Below are 10,045 nucleotides of genomic sequence, written 5' to 3'. Positions count from 1 at the left end.
CGAGAAGATCGATACAACTCTCGCGTCTGCACGGTCAAATATGAAGCTCCAGCCAGTTAGCTTAGCTTAGCATAAAGACTGGAAACAGCTAGCCTGGCTCTGTCTAAATGTAACAGAATTATCTTCGCTTATCAACACGTTCCACATTGTTTGTTTAATCCAGTGTTAAAAGACAAGTTATTGATGTTCATTTCTTGTAAAGTGTCCCTCGCATAACTCCCAGTAAAGTTGGCGTATCGATCTTCTCGTCTAATTCTCGGAAGGAAGGTAAATAACAGAAGCGTTAGCGAACAGATCAGGACACAATAAACCAGGATTCATCTGCATGAGGAGATAGGACCGGTGAGGAAACGATGCTGTTCAGTAGTGGTGGTTTAAACAAACAGCTCCAGCAGCGATCGTGGGTGTTGGATGCTACCAGCAGCTGGATGGGCAGTTTGTTAGTCTCCCACCAGCCTCCCTCCCTCCCTCACCTCCTCCTCCTCTCTCTGTGCTGAAGAGCACAAACACCAGCACTGCTGCCCACACCTCCTCTGTCCTCCAGCTCTCCGCTTCACGTTTCACACACTGAAGGGTTTTCAACCTGGACTCACGATAAACACACACACACACTCATGATAAACACACACTCTCAGCTCTCACAAACCAACAAGTCATTCCACTTCCTGACCTCTGCTGCCGAAACACACAGCAGCTTATCGTTTTCCTTATTTTGTCTTTTTTTTTTATTTTGAATCACCCAAACATTTTTGGATTTTTCACTCCCTTCCTCCTCCTGTTTCTCTCTCTCTCTCTCTCTCTCTCTCTCCTCTTCCTCCTCCTCTCTTCATGCCAGGTAGATATTTCCTTTATTTCTCAGGAAGTATTTGATAGATCATTTTTTATGAGGAAATGTATCCGCCAGCAGCTCCCCGTCGCCACAGCACAACAACGACTTTAGATAATCTCTCCCGACAGATTCGCAACCAAAATTATAAAAAAAATTTAAATTTGTATCGTTCATTTTTGGGATTCTCGCTCCCTTTAAACCAGTTTCACCGGGTTTTTTTGTGTGTTTTTTAGAACTGCCAATATTATCCTCCAATGTTTGGAGCCGCTCCTGGAAGAGAGACACCATCTTTGTCTTTTTGTGTTTGTTGGATTCACTGTAGTAGAATAATTTTGTCAGAGATGGGGGGGGGGGGGGGGGGGGGGGGGGGTGAGGACCCCTGCTCTTTGTCTAAAGAGCAGAAACTTCTCAAGAGGAGTGTGGGGTGTTTTTTTTTTTTATAGCCAGACGGGACGGACGCACGGACAACTCTACACTTATTCACTCGACTGCTTTTAACTTTTTTTGTTTACTTTTTGTTTTGTTGACAAGCGGACGGGATGAGAGGTCAACGAGGTCAGAGTGAATCTCTCTCTGCCCCTTGACAAACGTGTTGTATAGACTCTCATTCTCCAAACCTCTCCTTTTTGGTTTTTTTTTGTTGTTTTTTGTTGTTGTTGTTGTTGTTGTTGTCGTCAGACAGCATGGAATAATGACACTTGCAAAGTGGCGCTGATAAAGTAAATAATGACATAACCATGAATAAAGGATTGTAAAATATTAATAAAAGAAGTACTTTTCAGAAAACTGCACTCGTGTGATGGTTTGTGATCCGTTTCAGACGCTTTCTCTTTAATCTTCAAAACATTTTTACTTATTGTTGAATTTACTTATTTCACCTCGACAGCAATCGATACGTCAAACGATTTGTCCGTTAACATTTTTCCACTTCGAATTTCCTCGTCTCAAAGTAAATGTTTTTTTATTTTTGGTTGGATGCTTTGAAATGAGGTCCGTTGTTAATCAGACGTTCACCTCCGGTTCTGAAGAGAGAAGCCAATGCTTCATGTGTTAAAGCTGCATTCTCTCTAGTGTCCACCAGGGGGCGACTCCTCTGGTTGTGTAGAAGTCTATGAGAAAATGACTCTACTTCTCTCTTGATTTATTACCTCAGTAAACATTGTAAACATGAGTTTATGGTCTCAATCTCTAGTTTCAAGTCTTCTTCAATACAGCATGATGTTCATTTAGTAAATGATGGTCCATTTAGAGTCACACAGACCATAAAGCAGGGGATGCTTTAGGGCGGGGCTTACTATGATTGACAGGTCTCTACCAGAGACTTATACGTACGTCACTCCTCAGACCAGATATGGTCACTTCCTGTTTACTGGTTGCAAAAAAAACAAGATGGCGACGGCCAAAACGCCAAACTCAAGGCTTCAAAGCGGCAGTCCACTGCTTATATACAGTCTACGTCGTCAACAAAAGCTTTTTAAATATTTAAACGTTTTGTTCTACGATATAAAATGTGCCAGTAAATAACCCTCTTGTGAATTTAGAAGCTTTGTTTAAATAATTCCTGAGTGATTAACAGCATCATCATAATGATAAACCTGTACAACTTTATAAAGAAGTAAAAATAGTGATTCCTCACTATAAGAATACTTCATTGCTTTTGAAATCCTACTTCAGTAAGTACTGGAGTATTATCAGCTAAATGTACTTAAAGTATCAAAAGTAAAAAGTACCCATTATGTGAAAAACGTGTGTTTTGCACCTCAGTGGAGAAATGTACTGGAGTATACAAATAAAGTAAAAATGTTACTTTCCACTACTGTCCAATACATAACCGTCATTATTTAATATTAGCTATTTTCCTCAAGGAATCCCCGTCTTTGGGGAGAAAAATCTTAATTTATGACAAATCAATTATTCCCGTAGCAACACGGAGAGAACTCTCAGCCTCCTCACGTCGTCGACTCTCCTGCTTTGGAAAATAAACGTTAACTGTGCTGCTGCTTGACTTGTGAAACCCTCTGCAGCAGCAGCAGCAGCGCATTACTGCTGCACCTGTCACCTCACCGTTAAACAGGAAGAGAGCGCTTCCCTGCACCTCTTCATGCTGTCAGCGCGGCTGCATTACGAGCCGCCGTATGGAACAATAAAGCTTTAATGAGGCTTTAGTGGCTACGTCTGCCGCTTGTTCTCAGAGAAACACATTAGCAGGAGCTCATTGGCCTCATGTCAGCACTTCATTCATTTAATCTACATTTATTTAAATATTATACAATTTAGAGATTTATTTGTGTGCAATTTTATAATTTTATACAATTTAAGTTGTATTCTTTTTTTATATTTTACGCTTTAGTTTGTTGCCTTTGTTGGATGGATGTAGTTATAACAGATTAAAACATATAATGTCATAAAATATTTACACACGAACGCGACATAAAGTAGTTAAAATTAGCTCTACTTGCACCTGCTACAATATTTACATTTACAGTAAAAGTACTTAAAACGTATGTGGTGAATTATGAATGCTCATTAAAAGCACATTTTGCACACTGAATGCTTTGACTTCCGATAGTTCCTGCACTCGTTTCTATAGATTTATTCTGTGGTTGTATTTAAAGCGCTTTATCTAGAGTTTCAAAATCACATTAAAAGTTTGACACATGCTTTGAAGTTCACCTTTTAGGTATTTATTATTAATAAGTCAAGTGGAACATAGAAAATACACTCAATTAAACATAAGACACAAGAAACATAATGAAATACTTAAGATACAAGACTCCTGACTCCACAAAATAAATAATAATACACTTTAACACCAATATAAGCAGCATATTGATATTTAATAATGGATTTACAACACACTATAATATATATATATATATAATGTGTTTATCAATGTCAACACCTATGAATGGAAACAGCTGTATGAACAGATAATGAATAAAAAGATAGTAAAACAAAAGAAGTAATATGTCTTTATAATTGTTATATTATTTTAAATGTTCTTATATCTGTTTACAACTACATTAAACCATGTAATAAATGTCACACTGCTTATAAACAATACAAATACATCACTCACGCACACCTTTTTTTCCCAGAACCCATTGCAGCTTCCTGTGTCGTCCACTGAGCAGCTCCTTCACAGCTACCAGGAGTGAATGAACTGTGTTGCTAAAGGGCACCTCGGTGCTATGTAGCCCCCCCCCCCCCCCCCCCCCCCCACACACACACACACCACACCTCTGGGCCTCCACCGCCTCACTTATTTACACTCTGGCTGCTTTCATGTGGCTGAGCGACGCTTGTTTACTCCTCACACAGTTTTTAAACCGGGACATACGGCGATGTTTCCGCCATATGGTCGTGTTTTGCAGCAGAGCCTCATGCTCGCCTTCTTCTTCTTGGATGGCTGGCTGCATGTACGCCACATCATAACATGACTTACCCTGGGTCACCGCCTGCAGGGGTTTGCATTTATTTATTTATTTATGATGGGGGGGGGGGGGTCTATAGGGGGTGAACATGTGTGTGTGTGTGTGTACACAGTAGGTGTACTGCTGTCGCAACAACACTGAGATCATGAAGCGACACTCATAGCTTTGAAGTCTGAGTCGTCCACGATTTTAAGCCCAAAAACACTGGATCCTACATTTCCCATCATGCAACATATTTTGTATCAGACCGTCCCTGCCTGCCAAATCTTCCAAACTCCTCACCTAAGAGCAATTTCTTTGCAAAAAAAATCCTGCTGATGATGTCACTCTTACATCATCAGGGTTATACGTCAGAAAGCTCACTCGGGAGGTGGAGTCGTACTTTTTCACGATGCGTAAACTGACCTTAATTTGTAAAACTGATGGAAAGACCCTTTAATCAGCTCAACGGCTCTTTGTTTTTCCTTAAGCGCTGCATAACTTGATTTTAAATCGGAGCTGTTCATTAAAAGCACACTTCCTGAGGCTCCTTGACGGTTTACCATAAATATAATTACACGTTCATGATCCCCAGAGGATGAATCCCTCTGACTGTGACGTTGGCATTTGCTGGTTTTCTCTAGACGACTATTGGACGTTGTGTCGGCACGTTTCTCACGGTGAATTATAATAACGTGATGAGCCTTTTGATCAAATGTTTCATTTGTTTCATTTAGTTTACGACCTGCAAAAAAGCGAACGAGTCCCCATCGCGTTACATTGTTGGTGTTCCAGTGAAGCTAGCAGATATCCGGGCAAAGACGAGGCTCGTTGTTTACGGTCCGATTAGCAGATTAAGATGCATGACTGCGTTGTGAGACATGTAGCCAGTTTAAAAGCACGTGTTTAAACTATTTAAGCCGATGCGTTCCTCCTCTTTTGTTCCACATGCAGTTAGAAAAGTGGCTAAAGCTAAAAGCCTTTTTTGTGAGAAGTGACTTGTCTTCACTTCAATTTAAGTTTTGGGCCGATTTGCTTTTTCTTGAGGGAGATTTAAGACTTATAAAAACCAACAGGATGTAAATATATTGGTTTCCTCACATTTGATATTTTGGAGATACAGAGTTTTCACTTGGCAGCGTTGGTATCTTTGCATACATGGGTTGTGTGTGTGTGTGTGTGTGTGTGTGTGTGTGTGTGTGTGTGTGTGTGTGTGTGTGTGTGTGTGTGTGTGTGTGTGTGTGTGTGTGTTTGCTCATGTGTATGAGTGACGCACTCTCTGCTGGCCAGAGGACACTTTGACTCATCTCTGTCTGTTGACTCTGCTGAGGTCTGGCAGGTCCACCACTGAGAGCAGGGCATGAAACATCCCCACGCACACACACACACACACACACACACACACACACACACACACACTCCTCCATCCTGCCCCGGAGGAAGTGATGTAAAGGCTGAACATAATGAGAAAGAAAGAGGAGAAAACAAGGAAACAAAGACCTCATTTTCTTTCTCCTTCTCTCTCTCCGCTTTACAAAACACAACGTAGAACATATTTTAATAAACGAAACACTCTTCATACCAACACAGGAAGACAGACGTGGTTCAAATGTGCTTCTTCATTTAGTTTTTTTTATCTGAAATATCAAACACACACATCTAAAGGAATCCCTTTACCTCCTCACGTTCCTATATATTCCTCTCGTGCATACCTTATTGCGTGCTTACGGACGCCATCTTTTCCTCTGACCTACATTTTTCCGGCTTGACGCTCATCCGTTCATACATGTTACTATAGAGACGAGCGTTGGAGGTGCTGCTGCTGCTGAAGCAGACGTTTGGAAAATGCCCCGAGAAAGTTTTTCCCTGCCGGAGGCTCAGTGCAGCTGCTTGTACTGCGAGAAAGAAGAAGAAGAAGAAGAAGAAGAAGAAAAGCCCCACAGCTGCAGAAAGGCTCTCAGCAGCCTCTCTGGGAGGTTTAAATGCAGTTTCAGCTTAACTAAACTAAACTACACTGAGACTCAATCACAGGACATCGGAAGGAGCAACACGTCCTCATGAATGTGTTGCATGAAATCTATTGAGTCTGTTGACTAAATGCTCTGACTGATTCCCAGAGTTCCCTCTGGTTAACAGTTACTCAGTGTGTATGTCTAAGCTCTTTTATTGTGAAAGGTAGAGGAAGGAAGGAGTGGATCTGGTCTCGCGCTGCCTTTGTCAAAGTCGAAAGGATTAATAAAGTTTGACATCAAAGGCCTCCCTGGCGTGTTTTTGTCGGCCAACAGGAAGTTAGCGTCGCTCTGGTTCCCTCCATTAAACAGACGATGAGACTTTTTTTTTATTGGCTGATTTCAGAAAATAAACTAAAATGAAAGTTTGTGATACTTTCACGTTTTGTTCGTTAAGATAATCTTCATAAATGAACACCACTTTTATGATTTTTTGAGGCGTGAATACAATCAACGTTAGGCTATAAGGGCCTTTTTTTTAATGAGATGTAAAAGCTATAAAATTCACCAGAGGGGTATTTACTGATTTTTTGTTTGCCAACAGATCTCTCTCTCTCTCTCTCTCTCTCTCTCTCTCTCTCTCTCTCTCTCTCTCTCTCTCTCTCTCTCTCTCTCTCTCTCTCTGTCTCTCTGTCTCTCTCTCTCTCTGTCAATCTCTCGCTCTCTCTCTCTCTCTCTCTCTCTCTCACACACTCATCAACAGCAGCCACATCGAGTGCAGAAATCCTCTGGGGGGGTCTTACTGATTTCCTGTCCAGAGAAGAGAGAGAGAGAGTGTGGGGGGGAGAAAACAGATCAGGTGTCCACTAACACCTTGTTGTCGGTTGGACCTTCCTCTTCTAATCAGAGACGAGTCCCTCCTCATCCTCGGCTGACGGGCGGACTGAATCCACAAGGGGATCATTAAAGGTTCACCTCACATCACGCTGCCCCTCTGAATCATATCTGCTCGGCCATGTCTTCCTCCTCCACATGCTCTAATTCTGCTCTTGTAAAAAAAAAAAAAAATCTCTGTTCAGCTTTTTTCTGTTGTTGCATTTTCATCCACAGAAGCATCTTTTACAAGCACACCTGCTTGATGGTGTATAAACTGAGGCTCACGCTGTGGTTGTATTTTCTACAATATTCTTTGTGAGAAGCCAAACAGACCCCTGCAATCAATGCTGAATAATGTGTGACTCATTACATTACATGCTTGAAAACTAAGACCTGATGCTTATTATTGCATATTTCCTCCAATTGTCACACAAACACCAGATCTTTTGTTTTTGTTTATGGTCAGAGGTGCTATTGTCATTCTCAAGGGGTCTTTATGATGACGATCCTTTTTTAACGTTTTCATTTTTCCACATCTTCAACTTTTATTTAATCAGGGGACTTCACTAAAATTAAGAAAGAGATCAAGAGGCCTGTTCCATAGACTCAGTTAGCTGTCAGGCTAACTGTCAGGCTAACTGTCAGGCTAACTGTCCAGGCTAACTGTCCAGGCTAACTGTCAGGCTAAATGTCCAGGCTAACTGTCAGGCTAACTGTCAGGCTAACTGTCCAGGCTAACTGTCAGGCTAACTGTCAGGCTAACTGTCCAGGCTAACTGTCAGGCTAACTGTCAGGCTAACTGTCCAGGCTAACTGTCAGGCTAACTGTCAGGCTAACTGTCCAGGCTAACTGTCCAGGCTAACTGTCAGGCTAAATGTCCAGGCTAACTGTCAGGCTAACTGTCCAGGCTAACTGTCAGGCTAACTGTCAGGCTAACTGTCCAGGCTAACTGTCAGGCTAACTGTCAGGCTAACTGTCCAGGCTAACTGTCAGGCTAACTGTCAGGCTAACTGTCCAGGCTAACTGTCCAGGCTAACTGTCAGGCTAAATGTCCAGGCTAACTGTCAGGCTAACTGTCCAGGCTAACTGTCAGGCTAACTGTCCAGGCTAACTGTCCAGGCTAACTGTCAGGCTAAATGTCCAGGCTAACTGTCAGGCTAACTGTCAGGCTAACTGTCAGGCTAACTGTCCAGGCTACTTACAACTTACTTTGTGGTTGTTTTGTCTCTCTCTGTTTACTTTGTCTCTCTCTGCACTTACTTCTTTTTGTGGATATTTTTGCTCTTTATCGTTCTTTGGTTTCTTTGTAGTCATTTTGAGTGTCCTCCCGGTTGGTACGTGTCTCTTTGAGTGATATTTTGTAGGTGAAGACCCCTGAGCCTGTGGCCGGTAGCCCCGTTCAGTAATCCATCCAACAATTAACAACAGGCCATCAATATTGAACAGAACCCTGCATGATCTTCAAGTTTCTTTTAATGCACAATGCCAACATTTGTTTGTTTTGTTACTGAGCTCCAACATTAACTGGATGTGAACTCCGGTCTCCAAATGAAATAAATGTTGGATTTAATTGTGTCATCTTGGATCTCATTTTCTAATGTCTACATTTTATCTTTATCTCATTACATTTGACTAAAATCTCAAAAGTACTGTATTTAAATAATGTATTCGACATATGACCACATCCTCCATAATGCTGCTGTAAGTCCGATCATTTAATTATATAAAAATAATTGATTGATTTAGGTAATTATGACAAACAGGTGCCTCAAATTTGGAATGACGCTCTTTCAGGATCAAAAACGTCTGTTTTCTGTAATCTGAGCACCTTTGCACGGATGGATTAACTAATCAACTTCAAGAGTTTTTTTCTGGCATTGGCTTTGTTTTATTCCCTCTGGTAGTAAACTGACACACAAACACTCAATGCTTTGACATCAGCTGACCATAAAGATCTCCAATTGCTTTTAGGTTTCAGGTTTGGCTTTGGTTCAATCATCATTATCATAAATTACTTGTTGGGACAACTGAAACCAAATCTGTCTGTGCTTTATCTTTACGTGACTTTTTAAAATCAAATCTCCTCAAGAGCACTCCATAGTGAGGGCTGAACACACACACACACACACACACACACACACACACACACACACACACACACTGAAACCCCCCTTTTAATTTAGTGTGCTGCACAGAATTGATCTCCTGCTGTGCATCGATTGCAAGTTTAGTGAAGGTATATTGATGTATTGATATTTAAAGCTCTTGTTATGAAAATGCCCTATAGGACAAGCTAAATCACTGCAATAACACCTGCAGGGACCTTCTGACTTCACAGTGAAATGAATGTTGACCTTCCTACTATAACCTGTCATGTGCTCTCGCTGTGAGCGGTGACATGTGCATAACGTTGAGAGATATATATTAAAGGATCACCAGAGTTGTCTTTGGTGAGGGAACAGCTGGCTAACAGTTGGGTAGATGTGTGCCAACTCCTCTGGCTATTTCTGCAGAGACCAACATGTAGCTTCTCCATCTGCGAGTCCTCCGCAGCGTTTCTGCTGAATTCAGGTCAGCGCCGCTCGTTCCACTGAAACCATACAAACCTGGACTAAAATATTCATCTGCATGAAAGTGGACGATAATTTGAAGAATCCAACTGCAGAGGTTAGAAGACGGCAGACCTGCAGAGCACAACGCTGGTCAGAGTTAACCTTTTAAACACTTGAGTTCATCATCAGGGTGGAAATGTATCATTTTACATGCACACATACTGACATGTGTTCAAGATTGCATATTTCAGAAGCTTCATAGTATACTATATTGAAATCTTATGATTGTGAAATGTTCAGAGTGGTTGAAAAAGCCTCAAACAGAGATCACAGGACACAAAGTGCCCACCATGATGACGTTCTTTGGGGCATGATAACAGGCACTCGGGGCAGCAGCAACCACTGAGGTCACGTCCTCAACATTTC

At 41.5% G+C, this 10,045-nt stretch overlaps 1 gene segment (V, D, J or C); it reads right to left on the bottom strand.

Annotated features, from left to right (window-relative positions):
* LOC306708309 (Ig kappa-b4 chain C region-like) overlaps nt 1-9,839 on the bottom strand; it is a 142,683-nt gene extending 132,844 nt beyond the window's left edge. The window contains exon 1 of the C gene segment in view: nt 9,836-9,839.
* Nucleotides 9,840-10,045: the final 206 nt, after the last annotated feature.

The sequence above is a fragment of the Pholis gunnellus genome, assembly GCF_910591455.1.
Source record: "Pholis gunnellus genome assembly, chromosome: 16".
In the NCBI taxonomy this organism is placed as follows: Eukaryota; Metazoa; Chordata; class Actinopteri; order Perciformes; family Pholidae; genus Pholis; species Pholis gunnellus.
Note: the sequence above shows the minus strand (reverse complement) of the source record. Positions and strands in the feature narration are given on the sequence as shown.